Raw genomic sequence first — 24,368 nt, 5'->3', positions numbered from 1 at the left:
GAAGCGAGTGAGTTCCTTGCGTGAGAAGATCTGGGAATGAAAATTGTTTAGTAACAAATCTATGGAGTCAAGTTTTCAAAACAATTGTATATACTTGTATGACATTCGTCCGCATTATGCAATCTCTAGCGACATGTTAGAACCTGTTTAATATTAAGTTCTTACGAATTTCAATTTCATACTATTATCACAAGGTTTAAATTAAAATGTATACCTACATTTTAATATAATCATCGACAAATAATAGTGCGCTAGACAAGTGCGAAGTGAAACACGAATGTGATACCTACAAGCAATACCTTAAAATTTAAATCAACTAGCAATAATATGAAGTTATTTAATAAGTTGCATTTTTAAAATTATCATCAATCAGTAATATGAAGTTGATAAAACAGGCTGAATCATTAAAAATAAATTATATAGATGTTGAAACACCACCACCATGCTTTAGCCGACATAGTAAACTTCTACCAAACACAATTCGATGCATAATTTGCGGACCCTCCAACTGTGGGAAAACAAATATTATGATAAACTTATTATTGCACGAAAATGGACTTAAATTCCAAAATGTTTATATTTACTCAAAGTCCACTTTTCAATCTAAATATTGTTTCCTACAAAAAGTTTTTCAAAATACTCCAGATGTTAAATTTATTATGTTCAAAAATAGTGAAGAAGTTATTTCGCCAACTGAAGCCTTAAGAAATTCTATTTTCATTTTTGACGACGTGACTTGTGAAAATCAAGTTAATATTCGAAATTATTTTTCGATGGGCAGACACAAACAAATTGATTGCTTTTACTTGACCCAAACATATTCAAAAATTCCTAAGCAATTAATACGTGACAATGTTAACTTTTTAATTATTTTCAAGCAAGATGATATAAACTTAAAACATATATATAAGGAACATGTTAATTCTGATATGAGCTGGCATGTCTTTAAACAATTGTGTGCAAGTATTTGGAAAGATCCGTTTATGTTTTTATCAATCAACAAAGATTGCGAACTAAATAACGGTCGGTACAGAAAAACATTTGACATATTCGTGAAATTCGACTAACAATTTTACAATTATATACCACATACGAGACACAAATTTAGTCAGTCAAATGAGAGCACTGGTAAGAATACCTACCCATATTTAATTTAAAAATGGAAGCCGTTGTAAAGAAACAATTAATTAAATCAATTGAAACCATCAAAAAGAAAGCAAAACAAATGCGTGAAGAAGAAGATGATTTAGAACTAAAAAGGCGCAAACTTTTTAAATCCATAACGGATCCATTAGAATCCATAGTATTGCAAAAAAAAGAAAATAAAAACAATAGTCACCATGATTTACCAGATACATGTTCACCTTCAACTTCTGATAAAATTAAAAACATAGAAAATGATGATAAAAATTATGTAACACCAAAACCAATAACTTCTACCCAAAATTTTGAAGAAATCGAAGAATTCTATACTCCATCTCCAACGCCTGAAAAAAGCAATGAAATCTATAATTTGAATGTACCTTTTGGTGTACGTAATGAAAATAGTAATTTAATGATTGGAAATACAAAAGTAACATTTTCAGATGGTGATGCTCATAGCAAAAATATGATGGCTAAAATAGGAAATAGATCCTATGAAGTAACCCCAGGTTTGGCAGAATTATTATTTCAGAGTAAACCAGATGTAAAGATTGTATCTGATCAAGATAAATTAGTATATAAAGATATTTTATGCAATACTAGTGCACATAGGAGAGATTATAACCCTACGAATCAGATTAAAGGCGATAAAGGGACAAAATATACTAAAATTGTGAAACCTCTCTTTACTGATAGTGAATTAAAAGAAAAAAAACAAGGTGGTTTTATGCCAACTCTTAAAACTTTGAAAAAAAATACAGATTTCATATACTGGGATGATCCGAATGAGTTAGTAGATAGATTGAAAATTTTAATTGCTTCAAAAGATGCTGGCAACACTAGTCATGACAATGAGATTATATCAATAATTGAAGAACTTAAAGAAGCTGGTATAATAAAATAAGTATATAAAAATAAAACCTGGTTACATTTTTGCTTAGTTCTATAAACACTGTTGAACATGAATGTCAACAAGTTTGGTCATCATGTACACAAGAAACTGAAAATGGATAGCTCTGCCTTAGAAAATATCTTTGATGCTCAACATAAAATCATCAAACATGTTGGTACACCCATTGACCCAAACGACTGTGCTACTAAACTATATGTTGACAAATTCTTAGATGGGCTCTATATACGATTAAAAACAGTAGAGGAAACATTGTTGCAGTTAAAATCAGAAATAAATAGTCTAAAAAGGAATATAGAAGGTGTAAGTCGTAAATTCAAAAAATGAGCAAAGATAGTGTAGTAAATGAAATACATAAAAATGTTAGGAAAAATTTTCCTCGAAGACATGTTATACTTAAAGACATTGATGATGTATGGCAGGCCGATTTAGTTGATATGCAATCATTCTCAAAAGATAATTCACAATATAAATATATTTTAACAGTCATCGATGCTTTTTCAAAGTATGCATGGGCATATCCGCTTAAACTTAAAAATAAAGAAACTGTGACTGAAGCATTTAGTAAGTTACTAGAAAAAGGTCGTGTTCCCAAAAATCTACAAACTGATTTAGGAACAGAATTTTATAATAGTTGTTTCAAAAAATTATTACAAAAATACGGTATAAATCATTATTCCACTTATTCCACTAAAAAGGCGTCAATAGTAGAAAGATTTATAAGAACGTTGAAAACTAAAATGTACAAGCAATTTAGCTTGCAAGGGAATTACAAATGGAATGATGGAACCCTCGAGCACATCATGAAAAAATATAACTCCACATTTCACAGAACAATTGGTACAGCTCCAGATAAAGTTAATGAAAAGAATAAACAAAATATACTAAAAAGATACAGACTACTACAATTATCAGCACCATCGCAGAAACGTTCAAAATTCAAAATTGGAGATTATGTAAGAATAAGCAAATACAAAGGAACTTTTGACAAAGGATATACTCCCAACTGGTCAACTGAAATTTTTAATATAGCTCAAGTTCAAAACACTCATCCAATTACTTACCTTCTAAAAGATGCAAGACAGCGACCTATTTTAGGATCATTCTATACTGAAGAATTACAAAAAACAAAACATCCTGATATATATCTTATTGAAAAGGTTTTAAAAACAAAAGGAAATAAATTATATGTCAAATGGTTAGGTCTGCCGCCTAGTGAAAACAGTTGGATAGATAAACTAAATCTTTTATAAACACATTTTATGTTAACAACTTTCAGTCTCTTATTATCTACGATACTGAGCAGAGTTCTCTTTTATTAAAAATGGAGAAACAACCATCCAAGCGTAAAATGACTTTGAGAAGAAAATCTAACAATTTGAAAACAAGTAATTCTGGTGCTGGTTTTAAGAAAAGCTTTAAGGATATTGTATCTCGCGCGAAAAAACATATCCATAAATTGAAACCTAAATGCAAAAAAGCTGCAATCGAATTAGCTCTTGCTGCTGCTAAGGAATTAGCAGCGACATCTTCAGTTAATGTACCGCGTATAATACCCATACCAAAGACAGGTGGGGTTTTGCCACTAGTCCCCATATTTGCAGGATTGTCTGCCGCGGGCAGCTTAGCGGGTGGTACTGCTAGTATAGTGAAAGCAGTCAATGCTATTAATTTAATGAAAAAAAAATTTCAAGAACTAAAGAGACATAACGAGAAGATGGAAACATTGTGTATCGGAAAAGGATTATTTATAAAGCCCTATGGTAATGGTTTGGGAATATACACAGCAAAGGAAAAAAACTGATTCGGCGGCTACCTAATCGTGCTCTAAGTAACTTGGATATTCTAAAAATTTCAAAAAATATTCCTTATTTCAGAGGTGTATTTATGAGAAATGAACTTCCAAAATATCCTTTTAAAAAAGAGTGTGGTATCATCAACTTAGATAGCTCTGAAAATCCTGGAACTCATTGGGTAGCCTATGCAAAAATAAATAATTACATTGAATACTTTGATAGTTATGGTAATTTGAAACCGCCTAAAGAATTTGTAAAATATGTGGGAGCGAATATTAATTATAATTATGACAATTATCAAGGATCTAATTCTTATAACTGTGGCCATCTATGTATCAAATTTCTTATTAATTTTTGGAATAAAAATTGAAAATAAATAGATGATACAAAAATATGTAAGCTCATTTAACCATCATGTCTATTACACTCACGATCGTGGGTGAAAAATCTATTCTAGAATCATTTTACGCCCCTCCTCTTATTTTGGAAGACGAATATGAGTGTGGCTTAGTATATTTTTCTGCATTTAATTCAATTCCAAATGTAGACTATAATAATAATGTGTTTGAATATGGAGAAGAGAAAAAAAGAATTCTTATTCAACCAGGTGCTTACGATTTACAAGATTTGTATGAATACCTAAAAGAAAGAGTTGAAAATTGTGAATTACAAATAAAATCTAACATCAATACAATGACATGCTCTTTGTACTGTACTGAAACTATAAACTTTAATTCAGAAAATAGTATTGGACCTATGCTAGGTTTTTCTAACGAAAAACTAAAAGCAAATAAATGGCATGAATCTACAGAATCCGTTAACATTCTACCACTGTCTGTCATAAGGATCGAATGTGATCTTGTACAGAGTTCGTACACTAACGGTTCTCCTTCACATATTATTTATGAGTTTGTGCCAAACATTCCTCCAGGTCATAGATTTATAGAATCTCCAAGTAATGTGATATATTTTCCGGTCAAAAGAAAGATAATTTCATCAATAACAATAAAAATTTTGGATTTGGAAGGCAATAATATAAATTTTAAGGGCGAAACTATTGTTTTGTGTCTTCATTTGAAAAAGTCAAAATGATCGTATTTAACAAAAGTAATTATTATAAAGAGTATAACCCAACTATTAAGAAAGTTATTACCAAGGAAAGTGTAAAACAAAGAAGACGTGTTAGAGTATATAAAAAAATTCATCAGAGTAATAAACAATTTCTTAAAGCCCTCGGCTTCAAAGTATGAGCCTCCTTCAGATCAACGAATTACCTGAATTCGATAACTCTATCGAGAGTTATGAGGTTCATACATATAATCCATACAATAACAGTTTCAATGAAAATGATGAAATTCGGATACCTATTCACCAGCAAGATATTTACGTGTTACCATCAGCCAGTTCCATTTACATTGAAGGAAAAGTTTCGGTGACTCATAAAGATCAAGCTGGCAAAGTTCAAAAGAAAAGTGTTGACTTCAGTAATAATGCAATTGCATTTCTTTTTCAAGATATCCGATACGAAATGAATGGTGTTGAAATCGATCGTATTAGAAATGCTGGAATAACTACAACCATAAAATCTTTCATTTCAATGAATAGCGGTGACAGTAAAGCGGCTGCTGCTTGGGGTTGGAATATAGACGGATTTAAAAATCAAAATGGAAATTTTAATGCTTTGATACCCTTAAATAAGATTTTAGGTTTTGCTGAAGACTACAATAAAATAATAATAAACTGTAAACATGAACTCATACTTAACAGAGGTAGTACTAACATAAATAGTGTTGTCATGGGTAGCGATGATATTGTAGACATTGATATACAGAGAATCCAATGGTGAGTACCACATATTAAAGTATCAGATCAGCAAAGATTAATACTTTTAAGGAAATTAGAAAAAGATAATCCCGTACAAATAGCATTTAGAAATTGGGATTTGTATGAATATCCATTATTGCCAAAAACTACCAAACATTCATGGGCGTTAAAGACTGCTTCTCAATTAGAAAAACCTCGATATGTTATATTTGGTTTGCAAACTAATAGAAAAAACGTTAAAAACAGAGACAGCACAATATTCGATCATTGTACATTAACCAATGTCACATTATTCCTGAATTCCCACTATTATCCGTATGATGCTTTAAATCTCAAGTTTGAGGAAAATAAATACAGTATATTATACGACATGTACACCAAGTTTCGTCAGTCGTTTTACAACCTTCCTATTGATCCACTGCTTGATCTTCATACATTTAAAGAAATAGCGCCTTTATTTGTCATAGATTGTTCCAGACAAAATGAAAATTTAAAAACTGGTCCAGTTGATGTTCGTCTGGAAATAGAAACGTCTCAGGAAATTCCAAGCAATACCAGCGCTTACTGTTTAATCATAAACGATCGTCTTGTGGAGTATAGGCCGCTGAGTAACATTGTTCGAAAACTATCATGAAAATTATTGTGGACGTTCAAGGTTTTAAAAATGATCAAAATTACTTTCTGCCTAAAGAGATTGCTATAGTGTATAGTGATCGAGTTCAAGTTTTGTTAATAAAACCGCCATATCCCTATGAATGGCTAACAGACACAGAAAAGAAACAAGTTAAATGGATTGAAAAGAATAGAAAAATATTATGGAGCGAGGGAATCGCGCCTTACGAGACCTATAAATACCATCTAATAGATATTTTAAAAAATAATGATATTTATTGTAAAGGCCTTGAAAAGCAGTTATGGTTAAAAGATATATTAAGTAATCCTAACGTACATAATTTAGAAGATAAAGGATGTCCTCGTTTATTAACATTGTATGAGTTGTATAATTCACATTCTGACATATATAGTTGTGTTTATCATCCGACCATCTGTGCGCTGAAAAATGTAACTTGTTTAAAAAAGTGGTGTATGAATAATAAAGTTTTAGATGATTAAATATGCTTGTTTAACTTCCATATACCTGCTTCTTTTGTTTAATTTACTGATTATACTCGTATTGAAAACACAATATTTGGTGTAGGTTGTTATAGCCAAATAGTTGTTTTTCATGTTGTAAAAATATTACATTTGAAGAGTAATTTTAAAATTCAAGGTTTCTTAGTACCTATCTAGTTTTATCACCATATTTGCTCGTGCAAATAGAATGAATATTTCGTTCTTAAACCATGTGAATAGTTTGTTCAAAATACGGATAGTTGATTAATTTTTGCTTGGATTTAGCTACACTCCATTTATTTAATGTGTTGTTGAGGACAGTAGTTTAGAATTGGGGAATTCTGTATCAAAATTGGTGGCGATTTTGGATCACGGCGAGCGAAGCGAGCGAGCGTAGCGAGAGTGATCCAAAATCCCCACCAATTTTGATACAGAATCCCCAATTCAACACTACTTATAATATCATAACAGTGACTACATTGACACCGTATAGGAATAACGATTCCGTTGAAAACAATTCTATGAATATTTATTTGAGACTCAAAGTTTATAATTGGGTCAATTCATATAAACATAATATCTTATATATGACAAGCGCAATAAATATTCAAATTGAACACATTATTTAATCACATAATTTTTTTTTTATGAAGCTTCGAGATCCCGGAACTCCGGACTTGGAGCGATCAATACCCGACTCCGGAGCTGAAAAATAATTCGATTTTCATGCCCTAGTACGCGACCCGACTTGCCCGGCGCTTTTAGGTTTTTCACTCGGGTAACAAGGTCGTATGGACCGCATCTAGTGTGCCTCTCATTCATTTCAAAGGAAAACTAAAGTGTACGAGCTCACATCACTCAGGAGTTCAGGAGTAGGTATTCGAAAGCAAATGTAATGTTATGTCACGCTTATCGGAATAGCGCCGCCGCACGTTCGGCAAGGTTCCGCAATTTCCGGCAATTTTTCAAAGGATGTTCATTCACCCGTTCCAAGATTTATGCCTTCACTCGCATATCTTTATAAATAACTAATATAATAAATATCTATAATAATAATACGCGACTTCGTCCGCGTGGATTTAGGTTCTTAAAAATCCCGTGGCACCTCTGTGATTTTCCGAGATAAAAAGTAGTAGAACTATTTACAATAGAGATGGTGCTTACTAGGTCAAATTTTTTATAACTTTTTATATGACGTCATAATAACGCTTAGCAAGTGGAGCTTGTATAAAATACATAGATATGACGTCATAAATACCTATTTGACGTAATTAGACGTACTTTTTTAGTTAACTCGGTAATTTAAAATAGTTAGCAAACTTAAAACTAACAGCGGAGGTGGATTATACGAATTTTGAAAGAAATTTAGTAGGTAATTACTTATTTACTAAGTTTATTCATAGGCACCGTCCCAATCATACGTTATGTAATCTTAGCTAACTAATTCGCTAAAATTGAAACAATGACACAGTAGGCAGTAAGTAGAATTAGAATCAGCTTGCGTTACCAATCATTTGTCAGTGCTGAAAAGAGACGTATGATACAAATCCTTATAAGTAAGAGCAGTACACAGATTAGCTTAGCTTGACGTACAAGGAGGTTCCTGGTTGTTGAACTCTCTATTGTCTTATGGCGGGATTTTGGCGATGACTTGTATGGATGAAGCAATTAAAAAGTTACGAGTTTGACTACTCACAGTAACTACTTTATTCATCAATGCCGAAAAACTACCTTATCTGCTACGGAACCCTAAAAAAGTGTCACACTTCTCCTTTCTTAGGAATTAGGGCATTATCTGAGTGTCCATAACAGTGTATGCCTGAGAGTTTCCCATAATGTTCGCAGACTTGTATAGTCTGCCAAACGGCGCACTTAGCCAGCATAATGGACTGTAGCCTAAACCCAGTCTCATTTTAAAACCCCGTGCTCAGTAATGGGCCGGTGATAGAATAGAATAGATTTTTATTCAAATAGACTTTTACAAGTCTTTTGAATCGTCAAATAATTTACCACTGGTTCGGAATGCCGTTCCTACCGAGAAGAACCAGCAAGAAACTCGGCGGTTGCTCTTTTCAATTCTTCAATTTACAATAATATTCCATACTATACAAGCAATTGCAGCCCCGCGCATTGCTGGAGCGAGTCAAATCCATGGTTTTTTATCATTAACATATTCTTCAATTGGTGATGGGTTGAGATGATGTTGAAAGCTTTATGAAAAGGCCTAGAGAATTTGCTTTCAATCTATCGCAGACTATTGAGAGGTAGAATATGATAATGATTACTGTCCATTGCCATTGTATTAAAACCGCTTTTTTAAATTAAAAAATAGCGAGCAATCGCGCAGGCGGGTCACCTGATGTTAAGTGATTACCGCCGCCAATGAACCTTTGCAGCACCAGAGGTACCGCCGATGCGTTGCCGGCCTTTCAGGAATTTGTTGGTCCGCCTCTTGCATAACCCTATGTTGTAATCTAGTGGGAACACCGCCGATGGGAGTTGATTCCACAGTTAAGTATAGTAGCAAAAATATTATGTAAGTTTCTACCTACCCAGTATGATCCAGTACCATAGATTTTTTTCACGGAATGACGATAAAATAGTAAACAGAAACAGTTCGAGAGTCATAAAGAGTTGTCATGGTTCTTGCACAAATTTTGGGCAATTTATGCTACTGCGCAGGAAAATTAAACAAAATGAATCATCGTTACGTAGCTAGTTATTATAACCATAGGTTGGTACGTAATAGATTAAATAATTCCGCAGCCAGACACAAATTGTAATTGCGCCAGTTTTAGCCACTCGAGCGCGAGCGTGATCTGTGGAAGACTTATTTGCGTCAAAATTGCGCATAAAATCAACGGCCTCTCTGCCAGTGCACACACACGATTTTTTTATTCATCCCACAAAACTGACTACAATTGTAAAAATAGCAGGTAGTGTATGTGCAAAAATCTTGGTCGTCAATTGAGTCTACTGGATGTGGACGTTTGCCAGCATGTTTCCCTTTCTTTCTCTCTTTCTCTGTGCAAAATATTAAATATATATAAAAAATAGTTTTCTTGAGATAATAATTGTTAGATATTATACACGCTTTACAATATTCAACTGTACTTAAAAATCTAACAATGTGTTATGTGAAGTACAACAACTTAAGACCGTCATCCATATTGTAGCAAACTACGAGTAGCGCAGTCCTTGGTTTGTCCTTCAATTAGGCCGCAACGGAGCAAAAGATAGATGTGATTTTTTTGCATGCAGACCTTGGAGAATAACATAAGTTACTTTTCATCTCTATCCATTAGATAACTAGTAGATTTGTTGCCGGTATTTCCTACTGGAAAATACCAGGACAGGTAACAAATCCCAGGAATCCCGGGAAATTTTTAAAACCTAAATCTGGTAAGACATAAAGTTTATTCTACGCGACAGTCTTGTGTGTGCGCTACCCCGAATGTATATTTATTTATGCTAAATGCGATGAGTCAAATGTGCGTAGGCTAAGGTTAACAAGTATGTCGCGTGTTTACATGGAGTTGTATGTTGTATGTTGGTACTACATATATGTGTATAAGTACTATATAGCGCAACGTAGGGCGTACGGCGTGATTCGTGAGTGTACATATTACGAGTATGTGGCAGAGTTATTAAGAACTTTGAAGATTCAAAGGCGCAAAATACAGTGTCGCTTTCGACAAAGTGTAGCATCGAAACTCCTTTTGAAGTTATACTTTATTATCGACAAAAATACAGAAAAAAATATTAAAAATAATTCTATTTATTCTGACCCGCCCGCTAATCGTTAAGTTAAGATCTGGTGCTTATACCGATTTCTGATTTGATCACGTAGAGAAACTCCGAGCATAATTCTCTCTATCACCCGCTGAGCACCTAACCTTAGCTTTCTCAATATGAGGCTCAAGTTATAGCGACCATTCTTAGATCCATTGTCATCATGGCAACGAATGCTTTGAAGACGGAATTTTAGACCAGAAGACATCTCGAAGCTTTCTGAACGCTAACTAGCCGGGTTAGTTTCGGCGGCTAACTTCTTTCTCGAAATTAGACCTGCCTAGCTGGAGTGTGTACGATACATACTCGTCCACAGTTTAACTAACTTGTTAAAATAACTACAAACTTGACATTGGCTAATGTTTGTAAAGTCAGACGAGAGAGAAAAAAAAGCTCTCAACAATTACTGGATGGAAGGAACTCAGGAATTTGCACAAGAAGACAATAATGTTTATTTACTGCATCATGGGAGCTGATTCAGTAGGTGTAGATTGCGCCTAACATCCGTCAGCTAATTTACAAAAGTCGCCAAGATGACGACATAACTTCAGTGAAGTAATTTCACAAGCAGAGGCGTTTGGGCGAAAATTGACAAACTTGAAACATGACCGCTTTGTTGGGCGGGAATTTGGCAAGTCGGTAAAGACGGTTCGATTCTTGGAATAGTTTACAAAGTTTGTTCAAAATCCTTGCTTGTTCAATGTTGAGCAAATTCTTCGTTGCTAATTTTGTCGAAAAGCGCAGTTAACGCATTCAGCAAAAAATTTCAGACAAAAACTCATTTTGTCAACGCGCTAGACTCTGTGACACGCGGATAGACACAGACGGACAGACAGACACAGCAGAGTGACTTTTTTTCATTCTATTACAACTACACCAGTTAGCCCTTGACTGCGATCTCACCTGGTGGTAAGTGATGATGCAGTTAAGATGGAAGCGGGCTAACTTGGGAGGGGTATAACAGTTTTTATTACACCATACCTTTTATCGGTTTCTACACGGCATCGTACCGGATCTCTAAATCAGCTTTGGTAACTAGCCACTGCCGTAGCCTCCCAACAGACCAGACCTGAGACAATTTAGACATAATAAATTCCCAAATTGCCCCTACCCGGAATCTAACCCGGGACCTCACGTTTATAAGACTACAGCGCTCACCACTGCGCCAGAGAGGTCGTCGTAATTAAAAGAGATCATTTTGGCTCCGATTATTTCCCTTTAAGTACGAAACCCTAAAAACAGTTTTGCACGTCATTGGACAAAAATAATTACGGGCAGTTTGATACCTAGCCTATCTATTACAGCCTCGATAGCTCAACGGTTGAGGAGCGGACTGAATTCCGAAAGGTCGGCAGTTCAAACCCCACCCGTTGCACTATTGTCGTACCCACTCCTGGCACAAGCTTTACGCTTGATTGGAGGGGAAAGGGGAGTATTAGTCATGTAAGCATGGCTAATATTCTATATAAAAAAAACCTTCGTCCACTTCAGGTGTATCTATCGCATATAATTTTGAAAATACACTATTCCGACCCATATTATAAATGCAAAATTGTCTCAGTCTGTCTTGATTAAAATAAGCTTGCTGTTTAAATTTCACAAGTGATTTTGCAAAACCAGTCCCTCTACTCTTTTGTCGATAGATAGAAGTAGCTAAGTCATAAACACTAAATTTAAGTTGAGTGAACCGAACCGCTCAGACCACTTTCAGTTTTCTACTAGACCGGCTAGGATACTTTCTATTGTAAAATTACTTCTATACATAATATGTAATTATTACGTATTTATTACGTAATAGTTATATTTATTCTAGTTTTATTTTAGGTTAATTTTAACACTTTTTTACGATTATTACCACTTACCAGCCAACCAACCCGTCTTGTCAAGATTTTGAAAGCGAAGAAATTTATAACATTTTTGCATTATAGACTCTTAAATAGATCTATTATCTATCTTAAATAGAGCGGCAAAGATACGAGGTGGCAAAATAAAAATTCAGAAAGAGCACGTCGAAATCCATGTATAAAACCACCAATTTTCAAAACTCCCGGAAAACTTTCCATCTAAAACTACCAAATGACTGGACTATTGCATGCCGTAAGGCTAAATTTTGTTTTACTTATTATAAGCTTAGATTAAGACCAATGTATATAACCCAAATTTGCAATAAATTGATTGATTGATTGACTATATTATGGTAAATCTCAGATAGTATCTACGGTTCTCATTTCGTATTAAAAATATTAAAACCATTGTTATATTTATAAATAACTTAACAACTGTTTTGGCTGTAAAAACGACCGCGCACTCAGGATCGCATCATGTAAAATATGCTTTTATATCGCTCGTAAAATCCCTTATGATTTATGATATGACTTAATTTCGCCACATTTTATGCGAAAGCGGGGGATATCTCACAATCGAAGCGGCACTTCGTTTTATTACAATGGCTCTCGTCTCGGGTCATTTCTTTTTCCGCTCCTTAGGAGTACAATATGTATCTTCAGTTTGTCATATTATAATAGACTAGATGATGCCCGCGACTTCGTCCGCGTGGATTTAGGTTTTTAAAGATCCCGTGGGAACTGTTTGATTTTTCGGGATAAAATGCCTATGTCAATTATAGGGACGCAAGCTACCTCGGTACCTCATACAAATCGGCTAAGCGGATGGGTTTTTAGGAATCCAGTGGGAGCGACGATCAATCAAAATTCATAATAGATGACGCGAAGAAATTATCACGTCATCTTTTTAAAATCTTACCCTTCCATACATATAGACTACTAGAGGATGCCCGCGACTTCGTTGATTTTCCGGGATAAAAATAGCCTATGTACGTCCTCGGGATATAAGCTAACCCTGTCTCAAATTTCGTCAGAATCGGTCAAACTGCTGGGCCGTGAAAAGGTAGCAGACAGACAGACAGACACACTTTCGCACTTATAATATTAGTATGGATGATACCCGCAACTTCGTCCGCGTGGATTTAGATTTTTTTAAATCCCGTTTTCGTTGTAGATTTTCCAGTAATCGGTTTAGCGGTGGCGCGTCCACGCTTCTCCAATTAGCCAGTCGTTTGACCGTTTTGATTGACAAACCAATAGCGCGGCGACGTTGTAAATACTGTACAGTGAACCGATAAGTCTACACAATCGTGCTAGTTACTGATACTAGCACGATTGTGCAGACTTATTGGTCCCATCCAAAAGACCTTTCGTGAGTTTACCTGGTGTTTAGTTGATGGCCAATTCAATCCATACTTATATACTTATACTTATTTACTTATTACTTATTACTTATATACTTATATACTTATTATACTTATAATATTATAAATGCGAAAGTGTGTCTGTCTGTCTGTCCGTCTGTCTGTCTGTCTGTCTGTCTGCTACGCTTTCACGGTTCAACCACTGGACCGATTTTAGTGAAAGGTACAGACTTGGGATACATCACGGGGAAGGACATAGGCTACTTTTATCCCGAAAAATTGAAGAGTTCCTACGGGATTTAAAAAACCGAAATCCATGCGGGTGAAGCCGCGGGTTCAAAATATTTTTATTCAATTAAACTTTTACAAGTAGGCTTTTGAATCGTCAAGTGCATGTACCACTGGTTTGGAATACCTATCCTACCGAGAAGAACCAGCAAGAAACTCGACGGTTGCCCTTTACTTGCGGTATCAAGTTTTCAAGTTTAGTTCTGTTTATATTTCGCCTCAATCAACCTGTCCGCAACGGTTTTCGTTGTAGATTTGCCGGTAATCGGCTTAGCGGTGGCGCGTCCACGCTACTCCAATTAGCCAGTCGTTTGACCGCCGCGGTGAGGCTTCTCCTCTCGCCGGATTATGGCCTACGCGTGTAAGCGTGCAACCACCCACCCACGACTTAGCGGTGAGGTGAGCGGAGCGGCGAGCGACGAATAATATAATGAGCGTAATGGACACGGACAACTGGTGGACAAAGAGAGTAACGAGCTGGTCAGGCCCAAAAGGCACACGTGGTAGAGGAAGGCCGCATTATCGCTGGGACGATGACATAAAAAAAGTGGCGGGACCAAACTGCCAAAGCCAAAAGAGCAAAATGGATTTCTCTGGAGGAGGCCTTGACCTGAAAAGGGTTCTTTATAAAAATATTACCTACTAAATTTAAGCTACTTAAATATTAACTTTAATCACCTAGTATTTTAAGTTATAATTATGTAAAATTAGGGAAGAAATAAAAGGCTTTTTTATTTTTATTTATTTATTTATTAATGGGCACAAAATCTAAGCCCCATACTCATATTATAAATGCGAAAGTGTGTCTATCTGTCTGTCTATTAGCTTTTCTGTTTAACCTATTTTGATGAAAGATAGATACAGAGGCTTGCAACCTAGGCAAGCCAGTCAGCTATCGAATGGTGGGGTTAACATTTTCACCTCAACAAGTTTTTCAAGTTTAATTCTGTTAATATTTCTTGTTGATGAACCTGTCTGCATCGGTTTTTGTTGTATATTTGCCGGTAATCGGCAACAGCTAGGGCAACGCGAAAAAATGCGAATACAGTAGCGTTATATGCTTCATATAATTTATCAGTTATCTCTACCGCTCGTCCTGCCGCGCCTTTCTATAATAGCCTTAAGGTGCGTACGCACTAGAGAATTGAACTGCAGCTGTACTGCACGAGACTGCACTACGCGGCACATCGCGTCAGAATATTATTTCTATCATTTTGTATGAAGCATATCGCACTAGAGCGGCGCTGCACAGCGCTTCAGCGCCCGTTGCAGCGCGTCGAGGCTGGAGAGAATGTGGGCAGCGCGCCTGCCGCGACGCGCAGTGCCGCTGCAGTTCAGTTCGAGTGCGTTGGCGCCTTAAACTTAAACTACTGTTGTAGCGGAAAACTCTTGGGGTAGCCGTTAACCTTTTGGATAGGTCCTGATTCCGCAATTATTTATATGTATTTAAAATTATTTAGCTCTGCAGTGTAGGTAAAACACTATCATAAAAAATTATAAACCTGTGCAAACAGTTCGTGATCTCTCGGCTTACAAGCAATTTCATTATTCAGGTCGCGGACGGAAAATTAATAATTATATTTCATTATTGACTGTGTTGATTGTCTACAATGTGATTATAATTAAACTCGCACAATGGTGACTGGCCCGTGCGGTTGTTAGGCTTCGGTAGATATACTATAATATTATGTTTTCTCAATCATTCTAGTAGCAATTTCTTTAATAAGGAATTTTTTTTTAAAAAGAATATTAGCCATGCTAATCATGACTAATACTCCCATTTCCCCTCCAATTAAGCGTAAAGCTTGTGCCAGGAGTGGGTACGACAATAGTGTGGGGTGACAACGGGTGGGGTTTGAACCGGCGATCTTTCAGAATTCAGTCCGCTCCTCAACCGTTGAGCTATCGAGGCTCAAATTTTAAATTAGACGCACCATTTAGGCTAACAAGTCGTAGTGAAAAAAATCGGTTAAGTGCGATTTGGACTCGCATACGAAGGGTTCCGTACCATGGTACAAGATATACATACTTGATACTTTTTTTCATGGCTGCTATCAAAAATTTTTGTTCAAAGATCTTCCGAAACTCGGAAAATCCATGTCCGCTGGTAACCATTTAAAATTATCGATTTAACTAAAAAAAGTACTTTAAATTGCATCTAATGTGTATGACGTCACATCTATGTATTTCATACAAGCTCCCTTACTAAGCGAGCGTTTTGAGGTTTGTTAAAAAGTCGCTGATTTGACTAGTAGTCATCTTCCCTCTTAAAGTTAAAAAATCATTAGTTGAGAGCGACTTGTAATTAATAAGTATCTTCTTATCTCTACTATCCTCTTACAAGAGATTAGGGGAAGCGCTTTGTAGTACCTACAAATAACTCTACAGCCGGTAACTAATTTCCCTCAGGACCAAACTTCTCGAGATGGTGAATGCCCGTGCTAACACATAATGGCAAAGTTTTTGTCTTATAAATACTCTAAGAGCAAGTAGATAAATTTTCTATCACCATTAGTAAACAGTTTAAACATAAAGAAAATAATATAATAAAAAATGAAATTCCAGACCACATAAAAACAATAACTCATTCAAAAGTAGTCCTAAAATATAGCTTATAGCTTTTTTTAAAATCAGCAACTTTTTAAAAAAAGGTTAATTAATACAGCGCGCGTTTCTCTAGTAACTCAAAAATTGCCATTCTGCAATTTTGGCCATTCTGAAATTCCCCATCTTAGTTTTTATTATTTGTTAATGTGAAAATTTCGACTCTCTGCCTTAAACAATTCATGAGATACAGCCCGCTGAATAACAAACGAACGGACAACGGAGGCTTAGTAATAGAGTTCGTTTTCCAAAAAATTTTAAAAATCATTATGAACTAGATGATGATGCCCGCGACTTCGTCCGCGTGGATTTAAGTTTTTTGAAATCCCGTGAGAACTCTTTGATTTTCCGGAATAAAAAGTAGCCTATGTGCTAATCCTGGATATTATCTATCTCCATTCCAAATTTCACTCAAATCCGTCCAGCAGTTTTTACGTGAAGGAGTAACAAACATACACACGCACACACACACACACACACACACACATACAAACTTTCACCTTTATAATATTAGTGTGATAATATTGGAATACAAAATAAATAAATATGAATGTGAAAATTTTTCGTTTTGTTTTTTACATTTGGTTTTAAAATAAATGACTCCACCTCAGGTATTCAAAATGTGTTTCATAAACATTTCTAGATTTAAATGTGATTTTTAATTCCCTAATTTACTAAATCATTTTCTAGATTACCGAATTCGTGGAGCGAATATTTAACACGACGTTAAAGAACAGTTAAAGTTTGACGTTGCTAATTAAACTGGAGTGTACCTAATAAAATTTTACTGCGTCTAGGAGACGCGTGATAGGTCCTTGTCCGAAATACTTTAAGTTTTAATATGTTTATGAACTTGTTTATTTGGGGAGAGTCTGGGGTTCGATGTCGCAAAAGGTAAAGGTGAGTAACTACCTACCTACTTTTTTTTTTAAATCTCTTCTTAACTCTTACTTTTTGGAGTTATATGCGTTTGAAACAAATATCTAAAAGTATAGCTAAGTAGTGTCTAAAACAGCGTTTTGAGGCGTGATTATAAGGAATTGGAAAGTCTTACGTAAGGAAGGAGGGCAAGGAATAATCAGGACGGTGTCATTGTTACCTCCAGTTTCTAGGAAAGGAGGACGCTCTTTTGATATCTTGCGGTTTGAAAAATTATTGTTTGAAATGAAATTGTGTACAAGTCTGTAATTAGAATAATTCATAACATAACAAGTGTAAATTAAAAATTTATAACACCCCCAACCCCACAACAAGTGAAGGTTACAGTAACTAGAAGAAACTAAAACTAAAGAGCTGATAACTTTCAAACGGCTGAACCGATTAGCTAAGAACACTCTCGATCAAGTCACCTTTCAAACAAAAAAAAACTAAATTAAAATCGGTTCATTAGTTTAGGAGCTACGATGCCACAGACAGATACACAGATACACACGTCAAACTTATAACACCTCTATTTTTGGGTCGGGGGTTAAAAATGTCATTCAAGAAGGTCGGCTAAAACCGAAATCACGAAGTTCACGTAGTGAACCGAAGATGGGTTGATGATATAAATGTAACAAACGTGTCGATTATCACTTAAACTCCATCTGCCCCCTCTTAAACCCCCCCCCCCCCCCCCCCCCTTAGCCCAAAGTAACTATATACACAGCTATATAGCTAGCGTGACGTAACCACACCGAAGACGTGTCGCCTAAGTGACGAGTCGTTCGCTGGAAGCGAGGCTAATTACAAGGGGACAGGCCATTAGGAATGTCGTTACATGAATTAAACAATGAACTTAAGCGGCCAGCGACTTTTGTACTGACCTATTTAATCCCCATGGATACGGGCTAACCTGGAAGGGCTATATTGGCTGCTTTTATTAAACCCATATCCTTTGGGTTTTTGCGGAATCGTACTGGAACGTTAAATCGCTTAGCGGTACGGCTTTGCCGATAGGGTTGTAACTAGCCACGGCTGAAGTCTCCCAGTCCATCTGCTGTCTGTCTGTCAGCGGGCTGTATCTCATGAGCATGGGTAGAGTTGAAATTTTTAGTTATCCCGTATCCATCTTAGACTGCGTCATCACTTACCACCAGGTGAGATTGCAGTCAAGGGCTAACTTGTATCTGAATATAATAAAAAAACTCGGTCTTAAATACATAATTCTCTACCACAGTTTGTACCCAATCTAGAATCTAAAGAGCAATTTAAGTAGTTTACTTAGCTGAAAGTAAAAACGGAACAGCTGAACTTTCGAATTGAGAATTGCAGTTTTTACTAGGGTTGACACTAATACCTAGATATACCATTTCCTGAATTTTTCATAACAGTAGGTGTTCTTAAAGCCTCCTGCGAAAACTTATTATCTTATTAATGTCACAGCTAGCTAAGCTGATGTCTGCCTGGGTCTTGGTTTTTTAAAATCCCGTGGGTATTCATTGTTTTTCCGAGATAAAAAGTAACCTATGTCACTCTTTTCTCAGGTCTCTTGACAAAGGTTTCTATCTTTAGGTACCCATGCGAAAAAATCACGTCAATCCTTTGCAGGACTAACAAACAAACCAATAAACCAACAATCATTGTGAGGTATAGACCTGGAGAGTGGCATAGGGTACTCTTTATTCCGGAAAATCAAAAAGTGTCTACGGGATTTTTAAAAATCTAAATTGACGTGAAAATCCATCCATACAAATATTATACTTAAATGCGAAAGTGTGTTTGTCTGTCTGTCTGCTACCTTTTCACGGCCCAACAGTTTAACCGATTTTGACGAAATTTGGTACGGGTTAGCTTATATCCCGGGGACGGCTACTTTTTATCCCGGAAAATCAAAGAGTTCCCACGGGATTCCCAAAAACCCATCCGCTTAACCGATTTGTATGAAAGGTACCGAAGTAGCTTGCGTCCCTGTAGTCGACATAGGCAACTTTTTATCCCGGAAAAGCAGAGTTCCCACGGGATTTTTAAAAAGCCCAAATCCACGCGGACGAAGTCGCGGGCATCCTCTAGTAATAAATAAAAATAAAAAAGCAAAAATACTCTCAAAAGTCAAAACCAATCAGAACAGTCGTGACTTCACTATAGCAATGTGATAATCACTCCTTTCGTTCGGACTATTTTACCGACAGTATGTAATGTCAACCCTAGCTTAGCGATTTTAGCGAAGTTATTTCTAGAAACATATTTGTGAAAACAAACGTGGAGTGAGCTCTAGCTCTCTATGATTTCATTCCCAAGGCCCCTTCAGAAGAGGCCTTTGCCTTTGTGCCGTGGTTAAATAGGCTTTTACTAAGAGCAATGCCACCTTAGCAGGGAGAAGCTATATGTAGCGTTACCTATCACCTCTGCCAAAGTATATGACCACTGGGTCTTGAACCAAATGGTAAGTTTATTGGTTTGCGAAGTTCAGGAAGTTCTCGGCAACCTGGGCGGTCTAATCGGCTTCTGGAGCTAACTTGGATGGCTGGAGTGAAGACTTCGGCGGGGAAAGGCAATACACGCACAATAGACGGAAACGTTTAAGTGCCTAGGAAGAAGAACTAGATCACAACATGGGGTTATTCAAGGGGCGACCCAACAAATTCCTGAAAGGCCGGTAACGCATCGGCGCGGCGGCGGTTCCTCTGGTGCTGCAAATGTTCATAGGCGGCGGTAATCACTTAACATCAGGTGACCCGCCAGTTTGTTTGCTCGCTATCTTTTACAAAAAAAAAAGTAGAGACCAATAAGATACCTTCTCCACGTCTCCTCCTAGACGTGTGGCTAAACAGGCTTGCTTTGACACTCGCGCAGAGCCCGCGGCATCGAGGATTCCTAATGAAGTGGCTTCCTGTCTCGTATACGAGATATACGGGACTCATTCAACTTCTGCGACTTTTCCGGATGAGGATATTCAACTTTCCCCGGTTGGCTGAAGGCTTTATTTTATTGTCTTCGCTTGAGTGGAAACTTTGATTATTTTAAAGTAAGGTCTCACGGGTCTTGTATTATGAATGAGAAGGGTTTAAGCCATGAATTTGTTGTGGGCTCTTCTCAAATCTGGGCGCGTTTGGAACCCTTGTAGCTTTAGTTTTAAGTTTACGTAATTAATTATCACCACTATATCATCTTACAAAATCTAACAATTCTGACCATCAAAATGTGTACAATAGCATCTACTTTGAATAAATGATTTTGAATTTGAATTTTGAGCCCATCACGTTGTCCAAGTACGGATTGGCAGACTTTACAAACCTTTGAGAACATTACGGAGAACTCTCAGGCATGTCACGATATTTACCGTCACCCTTAAAGCATGGAAGTTGGAACGCACTAATTCAGAAAATTAGAAGTGCGTGCCCGGCATTGAACCCGGACTACGCATAGCAGCGCCGTTTTAACCACTAAACTATTCAAGAAACGCAATATTCTAAAATCTACATCATTCAAAAAGTTATTAATGATTTTAAGCTTATTTTGTAGTTGAACGACATTTTATATTATTTATCAATAGTTGCATGAGTCGTGGTCCCGTCGTAACCACGACTAATGCAACTGAGTCTAAATATCGTCAATTAAAAATCGGCAAAACAAATTAATCGTGGTATGTACCCGTTATTTATAATATACAAGTGTAAATTAAAAATTTATAACACCCCCGACAAGTGAAGGATACAGTAACTAGAAAAGAGCTGATAACTTTCAAACGGCTAAACCGATTTTCTTGGATTATAGCTAAGAACACTCTCGATCAAGCCACCTTTCAAACAAAAAAAAACTAAATTAAAATCGGTTCATTAGTTTAGGCGCTACGGTGCCACAGACAGATACACAGATACACAGACACACAAATACACAGATACACACGTCAAACTTATAACACCCCTCTTTTTGGGTCGGGGGTTAAAAATGTCATTCAAGAAGGTCGGCTAAAACCGAAATCAAATAAAACGTTCCGGGAATCATTAAAATCGGATTTGATTGCTAATGAAAATGAAACCGAAATGTCAAAGGCAGTACATTTTCCCCGGAATTCATTATCTTGGAGTTTATTGGTCTTGGACTCGCAGCAAACAATACGTCAGCTGCTTTCAGAACCAATAAAGAGCTGAGTAAGCTCTTGAAGAAAATTCTGTACAACTTCCGGATTTTCTTAATAATAATTAAGCCAACTTTTCAAAAAGCGATGAAAGCCTCTTGGTTGAGAGGTCGTTCTCCTATTCGAGGCGTCGGGTGGTCGATCCCGGGCACGATTAAAAAGTTCAATTCTACGTACATCGCCATGAATTTCATGATCAACCCATCGCACCGGCTCACTACTGAGCACGAGTCTCTTCTCAGAATGAGAAGGGTTTATTAGTCCACCATGCTGGCCAAGTGCGAATTGCCACACTTCACACGACTGAGAATTTTGATGGAGAACTCTCAGGCATTCAGGTTTTCTCACAATGTTTTCCTTCACAGCAAGTGATATTTTGCTTAAAACGCACGATACGAGTATACCTAACTCCGAAAAGTTAAAAGTGCGTGCGCGGGTCGAACCCCCAACCCCCGAACAGGGAGCCGACGTCTCAACCACTGGGCTATCACCGCTTTTTCCTCGTATTTGCAAAAAAATGTATATTGAAATTCCATGTACGCCAGCAAATGGCCAGTAATTTCGCACGCATTTTGTGGAGTGTATAATCTATGGAAAAAGGCGACCCTAAAAGGGTCCAAATCACTGATGTAGAAACGAGACAATATTACATCGGAACCAATGAAAAAAATTGTTCGAATGGCAAATTATTAAAACCAATCTTTTCTTCAATTTCGACATTCTTTCTTGAAGAATACATAAATTAAGTACTTAGCTAGAATTCGAATAATATTGGAGCAGAGAAACTTTTATACTATATCCCTTTTTTCACAATAACTTCTTCATGAAATAATTAGATTTACATCATTAGATAATTTGGCAAGTATGAATGAACAAAAGCACGTAATATACTCAGACTGACAAACACATATAATCCTATAGTCGGGTAAAGGATGATTTATGCTAGACCGCGCCGGGCCCAAGCCGTGCCGCATCCGAGACACACAGATCGGAAAATGTATGAGGTCACATAAGACCGTGCCATGTCCGAATCTTCCGAGCCTCGTCCGTGTTACGTTTCTTCATACAAAATTGCAATCCGTGGATCGTCGGCGCGTCGGACGTGCCTCGAACGTGGCACGGCTCATTCCCGGCACGGTCTAGCATAAATCATCCCTAAAAATATAGGTTTACTCAATCTAAACATGAACCCTGTACTCCAAATCTGTCAATTACGAGTGACAAAGGCTATTTATTATCCCCCGACGCTTGAAGGGAGGATGTAGAAGGGTGTACTGAATTATAATGGTAAACTACCCGCACCTTCGGGTTTAGGGAGAAATTAATAATCTTGTTGTTGGTTATCCGTTGAGCCAAGATGACAAATGCCTGGCATAGCACTGAATACTTAATGGATTTTGAAGCATTTTCCTATACCTATTAATAGAAATAACCTCAACTCCTAGGGACAAACTTTATTCCATCTTATAAGCGTCACTCAGAAAAGCAGGTATTATTTAAATAATTTTAACGAGTTATTGGAATGTCCTCCCAAAACCTACGCGAAGGAACACAGATCAACGCGTAGAGGTTATCCGAGAGTTTTAATCTAAAAAAAAAACTAATGGCAAAATATTTAATAATCGCTAAATTCAACTTTAGGCAAAGGCAAAGTCGTAAGTACAAAATGAGTAAGGTATATTATAATATAGACGTTATTTTGCGGTACGTAGTCCATGACACATAAAGAATAGCATGCTTTCTGCGACCATGGAGACCTCTTTTTACTTAGCAGTGGTCAATGTAAAGAGTAGAGACAGGCGGTTAATCTTCCAAATTTTCATCAAGGGTCCATTAATCTATGACAAGATAAACTCCTTAAAGCGACACCTATAAAGTTTTCGCTAATCCAACTTCCAACTAAGTTGTCGGGAAGGACGACATTCGGGTTCTAAGCCGGGATTAGATATTTAGGACGGGTCTTTCTGGGAACTTTACCTAATGGCTATTCTCGGCCATATCTTTCAAATTCGAGCTTTATTTTATTACTTTATTTAGTTTCATCTAATAGTAAAAAGCGGTGATAGTCGTGATAGCCCAATGGCAGTAGCGTGCAGATCATAGATGCGTAAAAGCAATGCTTACCCTTATTGAAATGGCACAATGCTCATTTTTGATCAATGGAATATGAAGAAAAAGATCGTGAGAAAACTACACGCCTGAGAGTTCCCATAATGTTCTCCAAGATATTTGAAGTCTACCAATCCGCACTTAGTCAACGCGAGCGGGTGATCTATGGCCTAAAACCCTAAAACTTTCTCATTTAAAAAGTAGACCCGTAAAAAAAGCAAATCTGCTCATTCTCGTCACACAGAGCAAGGGAATGTAAAAAAGCCATGTCAGCTGTCAAAAGTCTCCGACCATCATGTTGGAGGGAAAAATAAAGGACACACAAAAAACTGGTCAGCGACGGCGATGGGTTTGTGTCCTTCAGATTGATTTCTGGGTCAATTATTTTTTGCAATTTCGTCGTAGGTACCTAAGTTGCATTTTGCAATCACCTCCATTTGCACCTCCACTATTGGCAACTTGCAACATAGTAGTTGCAGTTTCCGCAACTCGAGGCGTGCGGTTTGGCCGCGGCTTTTCGCG

The 24,368-nt window shown here is 36.7% G+C and overlaps 1 protein-coding gene and 1 long non-coding RNA gene across 2 annotated transcripts in view; one reads left to right on the top strand and one right to left on the bottom strand.

The window, feature by feature from the left end:
* The window catches only part of LOC123870540, a 174,448-nt gene that overhangs the window by 107,178 nt on the left and 42,902 nt on the right, over positions 1-24,368 (bottom strand). The window lies entirely within an intron of this gene.
* LOC123870580 lies at positions 198-22,893 on the top strand. The gene is made up of 3 exons (XR_006797105.1): positions 198-208; positions 17,422-17,427; positions 22,669-22,893. It is a non-coding gene; the product is annotated as an uncharacterized LOC123870580 (long non-coding RNA).

This window comes from Maniola jurtina, chromosome 12 (assembly GCF_905333055.1).
Source record: "Maniola jurtina chromosome 12, ilManJurt1.1, whole genome shotgun sequence".
Classification (NCBI taxonomy): Eukaryota; Metazoa; Arthropoda; class Insecta; order Lepidoptera; family Nymphalidae; genus Maniola; species Maniola jurtina.
The sequence above is the reverse complement of the archived record's forward strand: the minus strand, read 5'-3'. Positions and strand labels throughout refer to the sequence as shown.